Below are 14708 nucleotides of genomic sequence, written 5' to 3' on the forward strand. Positions count from 1 at the left end.
AGCCAAGGGGTTAAATTGGTAAATTCAAGAAATTTTCCATGCAGGTGTTAAGTATGTGTGTTGGCATGCACTGGTTAATTTGTAATATATTTTTGATTCTCAAGATAACTCTATAAGCTGATAGAAAGATCTGAGTCATGTAAATTGTTTGTCACTTTTGAATATTTTTGCTATTTTTAAAAATATTTTCTTGTTTATTTTTGAATAAACAAGTTTTCCTCTAAACTGACGTCATGCTCCACCTTGTATTATTTATAGTTATTAGTTGACCTCACCATGTCCATATTAGTTATATGATCCCCATCAAATCCAGTGTGTAAAATATTTTTAGGTTATTTATATTTCGTAGTTCGAACTGAGCACGCCTGGGAGCGGCTGGCTAGTGTGGGGCAAAATACCTTGATGGTAGAAATATGGACACCACTTATATGTCCCCATTTCTACCATCAAGGTAATTTGCCCCAGACTAGTCAGCCACTCCTGGGTGTGCTCAGTTCAAACAATGAAAGAAAAAAAAAAAAATTACACCCTGGATTTGATGGGAACATATAACTAATATGGACATGGTGAGGTCAACTAATAGCTAAAAAAAGAATACAAGGTGAAGCACGACGTCAGTTTAGAGGAAAATTTGTTTATTCAAAAATAAACAAGAAAATACAAAAATAGCAAAAATATTCAAAAGTGACAAACAATTTTTTACATAACTCAGATCTTTCTATCAGTTTAGAGTTATCTTGAGAATCAAAAATATATTACAAATTAACTACCATACACCAACACACATACTTAACACCTGCAAGGAAAATTTCTTGAATTTAGCACTTTAACACCTTGGTATGCATGCTTGCACCACGCTTCTGCCAGGATTGTTCATTTTTTTGACTGTAGATGAGTATTTCGCCTTTCCTGTACTCTTGACATTGCAGTGGGGGTCCCAAACCTTAAAGAAAAGACATGTTTTAATGCGCGTTGGGGAGAAAATAACTAATCTAACTGTACACAATAAATCTATGCTGAGTAGTAAAACATCCTACTAATATAAACACCTCATTCATGAGTAAACTCATGAGGACAACAGAAACACTGTGGATCAAAACCACACACCAATAAAAAACACATGAATGGCAAAGATACACAATCAAAGAAGAAAGCATGTCATATATTCCAGGCCTCACCAAGGAAAGGCATGCTGCATTTATGTAACTCTCACTCACTCACAGACTCAATGGAAAATATTAATGCAAATAAATTTAGCACTCTGAGCAATTACTTCCTATTCAACATATGTTCCTGAAATAAATTACATGACACAAAACCACTTGTAACACTTGTAACAAAACCAATAATCTGGTGGAATTTACATCACACATAAATCAACGTGGATTCCTGAAATAAATTACAGGACACAAAATTCAAGAAAATAACAGAGTGGGCTTTAACGTTTAACACATGACCCAACGTTGGTCTCTGAAAAAGAATACATGACACAAATATTTCTCAGCACAGTCATGTCATAAAAGAAAAGTCAAACTAAATGTCGCAATATAAAAATCTTGTCTACAGCATCAACCGTAGTGACATGGCCGAGAACCAATCAAATCAACAAGAAATATACGTTGCTAAAATGAAACTCTCCTCGGTATGAACATACATCATCCTCAGCTATCACACAGCGAAATGACTCAAAAGTGGAGATACAGTCTCCAAAATATGCAGCAAGGACCAAAAACATCCGGGGTCCATCCCTTAACACACGCTGCTCACAAATCTACCCAAGGCAAGTTACTTAAACAAGAAAATGCAGGCCTTTCAAATGAGGAATGCGTCCCCTTATTCATTATCACACAAAAATATCACATGTCGTAAAGTTGCCAAAACTGATACAAATCTAAATGATGTCATCTAACATTCGCTCTCAAGAAAAAGAAACAAACACCGCACTGGTCACTAATCAGAGCAAGCACACCCATAAAGTTAAACTTTAAAAATGAATGGCCAACTCTGTAATAATACAATAAATAGCAATTAAGCAATTACCACTCAGACATGAATCATGTCTGAAAATCTGAAAGTTACTGAAATATCTCATCCTTTCTGCCTCTATAGCATAACGGTTAGTGTTATTAGCTGCTGTCCTCAGAGGCCCAGGTTCGAATCCCGTACTGCCAGAAATTTAAGAATGGTAGGAGGGCTGGTATGTGATTGAAATGGTACATGCAGCTCACCTCCAGTGGGGGTGTGCCTAAAAAGAGCTGCACCAACTCAGGATGAGGACACGAGTTTACTAACTTGAGAAAAGCACAGTAAAAATGATAGTATTGATATTTAAAGAAAACTGATTCTAACATTTAGATCTTGGAATACGAAACTACGTTCGAGGAACTCGTGAATCAATCACTAATTCACACTCAACTTTTCATTCAAATAATCATGAAGATGACGCTAACAGCGGTTGTGGATCCAAACACAACCATCTCATACATTCTCATTCACACATCATGCAATAAATCAAAGAAAACATTACGGCATGTTTTTGTACACTTTCAAATCCCATTATCAATGAATCTAGGCCTTCTTGACTCTAATTTAAATCCTTTTTACATTTACAATTAAGCCCCAAGACGTTCACTGAGTCTCAAACATCAAAAGAATACAAATCGAAAATAAACTAGGCTTAAGCAGGAAAATGACTTCTAAAAAGAATGATGTTAGCCACTTGGCTATAAAATCTGAATAAAATAAAAAGGCAAGCTGTGACCTCATGGAAGCAGTCCACATGTACTTTACAGTTATTTACATTTACAAGCTTCCTAACATTTACTGTACTAGGATGTAGTCCTTTCAAACAACTGCTAAACCTACTGAAATTAAATAACAAACTAACCTATCCCCTTCACTACATTAAAACACATGTACACATACATAATTACATTGCAAATCTATTACTCATCTATTTGTTGATTCGGCTGCCTGCTTCTTGACAGCTGGCTCTCAATCCTTTTAGCCAGCCATATTGACTGTAATACCTTGAAAATTGAACTGGATCAGTCCTTGGTTCTCCATCCTGGCATAGAAATGTGGTCTCGTGGTCTTGCTGCTTCTGCCGGTTCGGAGGATGACTAAAGCATCCGTTCATTCATGGTATTGAAAAACTGGGTCATGACAACCTGTCAGTTGTTATCTACTACTGCCAGGGTAATTTCCACTGACCGTGAAAAACCAGTTCCCATTCAGCCGCGGGCCAACTCTGCTTATCTACCCCATAACTGGGTCAAATTTTCCCCACTTGCTCCATACTCCATCTGTGTTATATCACAGCTCAAATATCTACAAACAGTACACAAATGCTGGACTAGAAACTGTGAAGTTAGTGTCCTCACAAAAAAATCTACTTTAAATAGACATGCAAATATGTGTGTAAGTGATAATATCGGAAACTGTTCTGTCTGAAATTCAAAACCCCCAGCTCCAAGCTTCCTTTTGAAGTTGTGAATGTATTAGGTCCCTGCAAGTTACCAATACTCAGTAAAATGAAATATTCTCTGTCCTCTAAAATATGAATGATTAATTAAATTAGTACTTCAATAAGGGTTCAGTATGAAGGTGTGGAAATTCTATTTGTCCGTTTTCATTTTCATGTTCCTCACATATTTCTTCTTCTTCTTATACTTCCTCTACTTCTCCCGGAACTTTTTTTTTTCAGGAGCTGTCTCACAGCCTGCCTGTATTGTAAGTCTGTCAGACCGAGTTCTTTTATGTCCTTCTCAAACTCAACCTGTAAGGTAGAATGGACTTTCTTGTTTTGCCAGGAGATAACAGGCAGTTTGTCAGTCTGTTGGATAACAATCTTGCCAAATGACTGCAGAAAGCTACCCTCCTTTTCCTGGCACAGTTAGAGAGCCTCTCTGTCTGGGAATAGAGCTCTGAAATGTAATGTCTCTGGTATTACCCACCATCCAGTACTGTGATTAGGATCTTTCTAAGATTTCCAATCTCTCCAACTACAAATTTTTCAGTCAAGCCTTTTCATTCTAGTGGTAGACACTCCATGGCATACTGGGCTTCCTGGGAGATAACTGTTGTATTACAGCTTTAGTCTGCATGACAGGATTGTTGTAGCTGTTATGTCAGTCAGTAGGCCAGTTCAAGCTTGTGAACTCTCTCGGAGAGAGCTGCTTTCTCTAACAAGTTGAGTTTAATCTAAGTTCCCAGGGTACTTAAATTTTTCTACTTGCTAGTGATATCTCTCTGTTAGCCTCTTTGATGTAATAAAGTACTTGGTTTTCTTCAGAGATACTTGGAGTCCTGGCTTTGCTATCATCTTCTGAGAAAACCAACTTGAATCACCACTGTTCCCACTTGGCGATCAATGCCACGTCATCTGCAAAGGCCAGAATATCTTCTGTCTGTCCTTCCCTCTTGTGACATAGGTTGAGGCCAAGCTGACCAGTTCCTTGTGCCATTCTTTCACAACTTTTACAGGGACGCAGTTGAAGAGGACTGGGGAAAGATCATCGCCTTGTCTGAAACCTGTTTTGATCTCATGTCTGAATTTAACCTGGGAAGTAACCTAGGGAGGGTCTCTATGATCATCTTGAGACTATGGAAAAATGGAGGTGTGATGCGAATATAAGAACTCAACAAGAGAGTACTCTTAGCCACTCTCACCTCAATCCTCCAATTTCCAACCTACTTGCGGTGCCTCTGTTAAGCCGAGCAACCCAGTTGAAGTCTGGGTAACCAACCAGAGCGGGAAACTGGGTCGGTGAGCCAATGGATTTGGGGGCAGTGGAAGGCAGTGGGAAAACATCACTGTACTTTTCCCTTGACAACCCCATGATGGCTTTGCTGATGTCAAATGTTCCGGAGTAAGTCTCCCAGTTGAATCTCTGGGGGAGACAGGGTTAAGAGAAGCCCCCATTTTAATCCATCAAAGCAAATTCTCCGTAAGGGTTATTAGAAGGATTGCAACATGGAATGTCCGTGGTGCCCTATAGCCAGGGAAACTTGCAATAATAGAAAAATAAATTACTTCATATGATGATGTGAATATCCTAGGCCTTAGTGAGACTCATTGGAAAGGACATGGACATTTTGTAACTCATGAAAGGAACACTGTATACTTTTCAGGAAGCGATGATATGAGTTGAAATGGTGTTGCAATTGTTGTTCCTGAGAAACTGAACAATACTGTCCTAGGCTATGAACCTATCAGTGATAGAATCATTACCATCAAACTGAATGCTTCCCCTTGCAGGGTTAATATTATCCAGGTCTATGCTCCCACAGCTACAGCATCAGATGCTGAAATAGAAGAGTTCTATGAACTATTAGAACATACCATCAATCTGTTTGCAAATAGGGAAATAGTAATAATCCAAGGTGACTTCAATGCTAAGATTGGGGACACTACTGAAGACACTGATATCAGATCTGTGATTGGTTGTTATGGCCTAGGCGAAAGGAATGAACGAGGGAAACAGCTACTGGAGTTTTGTGTTGGCAATGACATGGTAATTTGCAACACCCTCTTCCAGCATCACCCAAGGCGTCTGTACACTTGGATATCACCTGGTGATATAGTGAGGAATCTGATTGATTTCATCTTGGTGAGACAACGTTGGAAGACATCTGTTCTAGACTGTAAGATCTTTCCTGGAGCAGAATGTGGCAGTGACCACAATTTGTTGTCCATGAACATATGGCTAAAATTAAAAGCAGTAAGAAGATAAGAGCAAGACTGTTTAGGCTCACTAACCAGGAATCTCTTGCATGCTTCGGGCAACTTGTATGGCCAAAGCTCCCAGATTTGCTACTAAAGGAAGAAGAATCACCTTGTCAGACCTTCTCAGACATGGGACAGAATAAACGAGATTGTCTCCTCATCTCTCCCAGAGCCAGCTAGGAGGACACCGAGTGGAAAACATCCCTGGATATCAAACAAGGCTTTGCAAGTAATTGAAGAGAGAAGTAGTCTGAAGAAACGTGGTATCCAATCCATTCAGGATGAAAATAGGTACAGGATCCTGTGTAGAGAGACACAGCAAAATTGTAGGAATGATAAATCACAGTTCATCCACAGCGTTTATGAGGAAATAGAACAAAACCAGAACCAAAATTAAACAAAGGATCTCTTCAACAAAATCAATAGCATTACTCGTCAATTTAAACCACACCCATGGTGTATAGAAGACGAGAATGGACGCCTAATTGGAGACATAAAAGAAGCGCTAGAGAGGTGGAAACAATGCTGTGAAAAGCTGTACTCTGGAAGAAATGATGATGTAGCAGTCCAGCAACCAGGAGGGCCTTGTGCATTGGAACCTTCCATTCTACAAAGCGAAATCAAGAATGCCATTAACCATTTGAAAAGAAACAAATCCCCTGGACTGGATGGTATTTCTGGAGAGATGCTTAAATAAAAGGGTGAGGAAGGTTTGCACGTGATGCACTCATTGTGTAATAGGATATGGACAACGAGAGAATGACCAAAAGATTGGACAAGTTCTATCTTAATCCCCTTGCACAAGAAAGGGTCAGTCAGGAAGTGTTCTAACTGTTGTACAATTGCTCCGATATCTCATGCAAGTAAGATTTTATTGTACATCATAAACCAGTGCCTCAAGTCTTACATAATGCCTCACATATCCATTGAGCAAGCAGGATTTGTTGCAGGAAAAGGAACACGGGAACAGATTTTTAATATGAGGGAAATAACTGAAAAATCTCATGAGTTCTGTGTTCCTGTGCTAATATGCTTCCTTGACTACAAGAAAGCTTTGATTGTGTTGTCTGGAATAAACTATGGTAGGTTCTTGGTGAATTTGGCATTTCACAACATCTAATATCATTAATAAAAAGTCTGTATGGAAACAACATTGCAACTATAAAGGTAGATGGTAACATTTCAGAATTTTTCAGTATTTTGCAGGGTGTCCAACAGGGCTGCATATTATCACCTATTCTATATAACATCTATGCTGAATATGTGATGAAGAAAGCCCTCAATGACTGAATTGGAGGCATATCAATTGGTGGACGAAAAATCAGTAACCTGCGCTTTGCTGATGACACCACTCTCCTTGCCAGCAGTGAACATGAACTTGCAAAATTACTAGTAAGGGTAAAAGATGCAAGTTTAGAATATGGGCTGGAGATCAACCTGAGCAAGTCCAAACTAATGATAATTGACAGACCAGCACAGATCCAGCTGTCAGGTCGATTAAGTGAACTGGAAATGGTAAATGACTTTATATACAATGGGTCGACCATCTGTGATACTGGAAGTTCTGACAAAGAGAATAGGAGACGTATCACCTTAGGGCATGTTGCCACAAGCAAACTCACAAAAATATGGCAGAGCAAAGCAATCACAAACAGTACAAAGATTAGACTAGTTGATTCTCTTGTTTTCTCTGTCTTCCTTCATGGTTCCGAGACCTGGACCTTCAAGGCAAGAGATATGTACCATATCAACACCTTTCAGATGTGGTGTTGGAAAAGGATGGTCTGTGTACCTTGGATGGAAAGAAGAACTAATGCATCTATTATTCAAGAACTCAATATCTCCGAACGTCTCTCCTCTCGTGCCATAAAGAGAATCGTCCAATTCTTTGGACATACTGCACGGCGGGATAGTAAAAATCAGGAGAAGTGTATCATGGAAGGCAAAGTTTTTGGCAGAGGACCATAAGGAAGGACATCGAGCAGGTGGAGTGATCAAGTTCTGCGTACCACCGATATGACTCTTCAGCAGGCTTTAAGAGAAGCTGAACATCGTCAAAGTTGGCGCCACTTAATCCAGAATATTGTGTGAAGTCAAATGGGGTCGCGATGCTCAGCAATGAGTTACACAACTCATGATGATGATATGTGTTTTACAATTAGCTTTTCATCGCACTGACACAAATAGGTCTTACAGCGACAATGGAATAGGAAAGGGCTAGGAGTGGGAAGGAAGCAGCTGTGGCCTTAATTGAGGTACAGCCCCAGCATTTGCTTGGTGCGGAAATAGGAAACCAAAGAAAACCATTTTCATGGCTGCCGACAGTGGGGTTTAAACCCACTATCTCCTGAATGCAAGCTCACAACTGCACGCCGCTAACTGCATGACCAGCTCACACTTCAATCTTAGGTCTAATGACATTTCCGAAAAATCAAACATTCTTTTTGACCTGCTCATTCAGCTTTTCAGACAATCAAAATCTAATTTTAAAGGTCCGATTTTCATTCTATTTATAGTAATTTTCTTAAACAATCTTCCATATTCCCACATCTCTCAGCCCCACCTTAATATCCTCTCCCCCACCCCCTTTTCTTCTCCTTCCGTTCTTTTTCTCCCTTCACCTCCTCAAGATTTCCTTTGAACCTCACCCACTTCCATTTCTTTCTTCAACTTATTACAACATGTGTAAATTCTTATGACATATTTAAATATTTTCTTCCATCTGTCCAATTTTCTTTATTTCCTTCTTTCTTTCTTTCTTTCTTTCTTTCTTTCTTTCTTTCTTTCATTGCTGTCATTTATTCAGAGTCAAATGTATGGTCCGCACTGAACTGCGAATTTCTATCCACCTTTATTTAACTTCCATATATGTTAATCCTCCTCGCGTAACATCCATCGTCCTTCAAGATTCTAGAAACAGAACAGCTTTCTTCTAGCATCTTACTTCGCATCGACATTAATTTCAAGTTTATAAACATCTTGAGAAGACAATGTTATGGTACTGTAATTTCAATTGATCTCTGAATGAACAGCAGCATCGCTTGAAAACCAACCTTTTTCGATTTCCATGACCAGCAACTTAAGTATTACTTTTACAACTTGTTACTTTTATACGGCGCATGGGACCTTTTAATGGATCTCTATTTTTTAACATATGTAGTGCATCTCTGGATTCTTAAGCCTCCACGCGCAACAATTACCTTCCTTCAAGTTCCAAAAAACTGAAGAGCCCTTCCAGCATCCATGTGTTTTTACGTCTGTGAATATCTTAAAAAACGATGTAACTTCAACTCAGTTGTTCTTCGAATATACAGCAGCAAATTTAAGAAGCCAGCCTATGTTGAATTCCTTGACCAACAACTGAAAAATTTCCATCCCTATCAACTTTTTAATGCTATACAGCGCACTGGTCTTTAATCGTAAATAAACGACGTGACTTCGGCTCAGTGGTTCTTCAATTGGATACCAGCATATTCTAATCTGCTTATCCAGCAACTCAAGAATTCTTTTCTATAACATCTTTTTAGTGCGCACTGGACTTTTTAATGCTATATGGCACACTGGACTTCATTCATAAATAAACGATGTAACTTCGGCTCAGTGGTTCTTCAATTGGATACCTGCATCTTAAAGGAGCCAGCATATTCCAGGAACTCAAGGATTCCTATCTATAACATCTTTTTAATATGCACTGGACTTATTATAAATCCCTTTCAGAGAGTTATTTTTTAACATAGTGCTGCACAATACCTCCCATGGTACGTACTTTTACGAGACCGTACGTGTCTTTACATTGTTTAATTTCTTCGTTATTTGTGTTTTAATTTTGCTTTAGGCTGACGATGACCTATTACTAGGTCAGAACTAGTCCCTAATCATTTATGTAATTTAAACTACTTACATTTTGTATTGAAAATGTGGACCCAAATAATACATTAATTTACTCTATTGTAGTGTTTGTAAAATGAGTCTTCAGGTTTTGTTGTCTGATTGTAGTTCTTCTGGTGTTTCTGGGAAGCTTCTCAGTCTGATCTTTGTGAGGTGATGATCCAAATCCAGGCTGGCACCTCTTTCTGTTGTTCCTTCTGATGACACTGGCCTGTCATTGTTTTTATCCTGTGATTTTTTTCATTGTTCCTATCACTCACTCACTCACTCACTCACTCACTCACTCACTCACTCACTCACTCACTCACTCACTCACTCACTCACTCACTCACTCACTCACTCACTCACTCACTCACTCACTCACTCACTCACTCACTCACTCACTCACTCACTCACTCACTCACTCACTCACTCACTCACTCACTCACTCACTCACTCACTCACTCACTCACTCACTCACTCACTCACTCACTCACTCACTCACTCACTCACTCACTCACTCACTCACTCACTCACTCACTCACTCACTCACTCACTCACTCACTCACTCACTCACTCACTCACTCACTCACTCACTCACTCACTCACTCACTCACTCACTCACTCACTCACTCACTCACTCACTCACTCACTCACTCACTCACTCACTCACTCACTCACTCACTCACTCACTCACTCACTCACTCACTCACTCACTCACTCACTCACTCACTCACTCACTCACTCACTCACTCACTCACTCACTCACTCACTCACTCACTCACTCACTCACTCACTCACTCACTCACTCACTCACTCACTCACTCACTCACTCACTCACTCACTCACTCACTCACTCACTCACTCACTCACTCACTCACTCACTCACTCACTCACTCACTCACTCACTCACTCACTCACTCACTCACTCACTCACTCACTCACTCACTCACTCACTCACTCACTCACTCACTCACTCACTCACTCACTCACTCACTCACTCACTCACTCACTCACTCACTCACTCACTCACTCACTCACTCACTCACTCACTCACTCACTCACTCACTCACTCACTCACTCACTCACTCACTCACTCACTCACTCACTCACTCACTCACTCACTCACTCACTCACTCACTCACTCACTCACTCACTCACTCACTCACTCACTCACTCACTCACTCACTCACTCACTCACTCACTCACTCACTCACTCACTCACTCACTCACTCACTCACTCACTCACTCACTCACTCACTCACTCACTCACTCACTCACTCACTCACTCACTCACTCACTCACTCACTCACTCACTCACTCACTCACTCACTCACTCACTCACTCACTCACTCACTCACTCACTCACTCACTCACTCACTCACTCACTCACTCACTCACTCACTCACTCACTCACTCACTCACTCACTCACTCACTCACTCACTCACTCACTCACTCACTCACTCACTCACTCACTCACTCACTCACTCACTCACTCACTCACTCACTCACTCACTCACTCACTCACTCACTCACTCACTCACTCACTCACTCACTCACTCACTCACTCACTCACTCACTCACTCACTCACTCACTCACTCACTCACTCACTCACTCACTCACTCACTCACTCACTCACTCACTCACTCACTCACTCACTCACTCACTCACTCACTCACTCACTCACTCACTCACTCACTCACTCACTCACTCACTCACTCACTCACTCACTCACTCACTCACTCACTCACTCACTCACTCACTCACTCACTCACTCACTCACTCACTCACTCACTCACTCACTCACTCACTCACTCACTCACTCACTCACTCACTCACTCACTCACTCACTCACTCACTCACTCACTCACTCACTCACTCACTCACTCACTCACTCACTCACTCACTCACTCACTCACTCACTCACTCACTCACTCACTCACTCACTCACTCACTCACTCACTCACTCACTCACTCACTCACTCACTCACTCACTCACTCACTCACTCACTCACTCACTCACTCACTCACTCACTCACTCACTCACTCACTCACTCACTCACTCACTCACTCACTCACTCACTCACTCACTCACTCACTCACTCACTCACTCACTCACTCACTCACTCACTCACTCACTCACTCACTCACTCACTCACTCACTCACTCACTCACTCACTCACTCACTCACTCACTCACTCACTCACTCACTCACTCACTCACTCACTCACTCACTCACTCACTCACTCACTCACTCACTCACTCACTCACTCACTCACTCACTCACTCACTCACTCACTCACTCACTCACTCACTCACTCACTCACTCACTCACTCACTCACTCACTCACTCACTCACTCACTCACTCACTCACTCACTCACTCACTCACTCACTCACTCACTCACTCACTCACTCACTCACTCACTCACTCACTCACTCACTCACTCACTCACTCACTCACTCACTCACTCACTCACTCACTCACTCACTCACTCACTCACTCACTCACTCACTCACTCACTCACTCACTCACTCACTCACTCACTCACTCACTCACTCACTCACTCACTCACTCACTCACTCACTCACTCACTCACTCACTCACTCACTCACTCACTCACTCACTCACTCACTCACTCACTCACTCACTCACTCACTCACTCACTCACTCACTCACTCACTCACTCACTCACTCACTCACTCACTCACTCACTCACTCACTCACTCACTCACTCACTCACTCACTCACTCACTCACTCACTCACTCACTCACTCACTCACTCACTCACTCACTCACTCACTCACTCACTCACTCACTCACTCACTCACTCACTCACTCACTCACTCACTCACTCACTCACTCACTCACTCACTCACTCACTCACTCACTCACTCACTCACTCACTCACTCACTCACTCACTCACTCACTCACTCACTCACTCACTCACTCACTCACTCACTCACTCACTCACTCACTCACTCACTCACTCACTCACTCACTCACTCACTCACTCACTCACTCACTCACTCACTCACTCACTCACTCACTCACTCACTCACTCACTCACTCACTCACTCACTCACTCACTCACTCACTCACTCACTCACTCACTCACTCACTCACTCACTCACTCACTCACTCACTCACTCACTCACTCACTCACTCACTCACTCACTCACTCACTCACTCACTCACTCACTCACTCACTCACTCACTCACTCACTCACTCACTCACTCACTCACTCACTCACTCACTCACTCACTCACTCACTCACTCACTCACTCACTCACTCACTCACTCACTCACTCACTCACTCACTCACTCACTCACTCACTCACTCACTCACTCACTCACTCACTCACTCACTCACTCACTCACTCACTCACTCACTCACTCACTCACTCACTCACTCACTCACTCACTCACTCACTCACTCACTCACTCACTCACTCACTCACTCACTCACTCACTCACTCACTCACTCACTCACTCACTCACTCACTCACTCACTCACTCACTCACTCACTCACTCACTCACTCACTCACTCACTCACTCACTCACTCACTCACTCACTCACTCACTCACTCACTCACTCACTCACTCACTCACTCACTCACTCACTCACTCACTCACTCACTCACTCACTCACTCACTCACTCACTCACTCACTCACTCACTCACTCACTCACTCACTCACTCACTCACTCACTCACTCACTCACTCACTCACTCACTCACTCACTCACTCACTCACTCACTCACTCACTCACTCACTCACTCACTCACTCACTCACTCACTCACTCACTCACTCACTCACTCACTCACTCACTCACTCACTCACTCACTCACTCACTCACTCACTCACTCACTCACTCACTCACTCACTCACTCACTCACTCACTCACTCACTCACTCACTCACTCACTCACTCACTCACTCACTCACTCACTCACTCACTCACTCACTCACTCACTCACTCACTCACTCACTCACTCACTCACTCACTCACTCACTCACTCACTCACTCACTCACTCACTCACTCACTCACTCACTCACTCACTCACTCACTCACTCACTCACTCACTCACTCACTCACTCACTCACTCACTCACTCACTCACTCACTCACTCACTCACTCACTCACTCACTCACTCACTCACTCACTCACTCACTCACTCACTCACTCACTCACTCACTCACTCACTCACTCACTCACTCACTCACTCACTCACTCACTCACTCACTCACTCACTCACTCACTCACTCACTCACTCACTCACTCACTCACTCACTCACTCACTCACTCACTCACTCACTCACTCACTCACTCACTCACTCACTCACTCACTCACTCACTCACTCACTCACTCACTCACTCACTCACTCACTCACTCACTCACTCACTCACTCACTCACTCACTCACTCACTCACTCACTCACTCACTCACTCACTCACTCACTCACTCACTCACTCACTCACTCACTCACTCACTCACTCACTCACTCACTCACTCACTCACTCACTCACTCACTCACTCACTCACTCACTCACTCACTCACTCACTCACTCACTCACTCACTCACTCACTCACTCACTCACTCACTCACTCACTCACTCACTCACTCACTCACTCACTCACTCACTCACTCACTCACTCACTCACTCACTCACTCACTCACTCACTCACTCACTCACTCACTCACTCACTCATCGCTGAGCCAAATCTGCTAGCAGAAAGGAATTAAGTTTTGGGAATATATTCATATTACAATGTAGGTGCTTGCTACAGGAGGATTTTTGGATATTCCGTCGCTAAGAGGGGAAAAGGGGGGTGAATTTTTAAAATGAGTGTTTCAATATCTCAGAAACTGAACAGTTTAAAGACATGAAATTTAGTATTTGGAATCTCCTTTAAAAATATAGAAACATGCATTTTGGGGGGAATCAACTTAACGGGGATGAAGTGAAAAAGGAGTTGAATTCTTTGTGTGAGGATACTTATATCTCAAAAAAGAAGATGTTACAGATATGAAAATTGGTATTTGGAAATTCTTTAAAAATAAAGAAACATGTCTTCTTTTGTTTTTGGAAATCCACTTATGG

Source organism: Anabrus simplex, chromosome 7, assembly GCF_040414725.1.
Source record: "Anabrus simplex isolate iqAnaSimp1 chromosome 7, ASM4041472v1, whole genome shotgun sequence".
Lineage (NCBI taxonomy): Eukaryota > Metazoa > Arthropoda > Insecta > Orthoptera > Tettigoniidae > Anabrus > Anabrus simplex.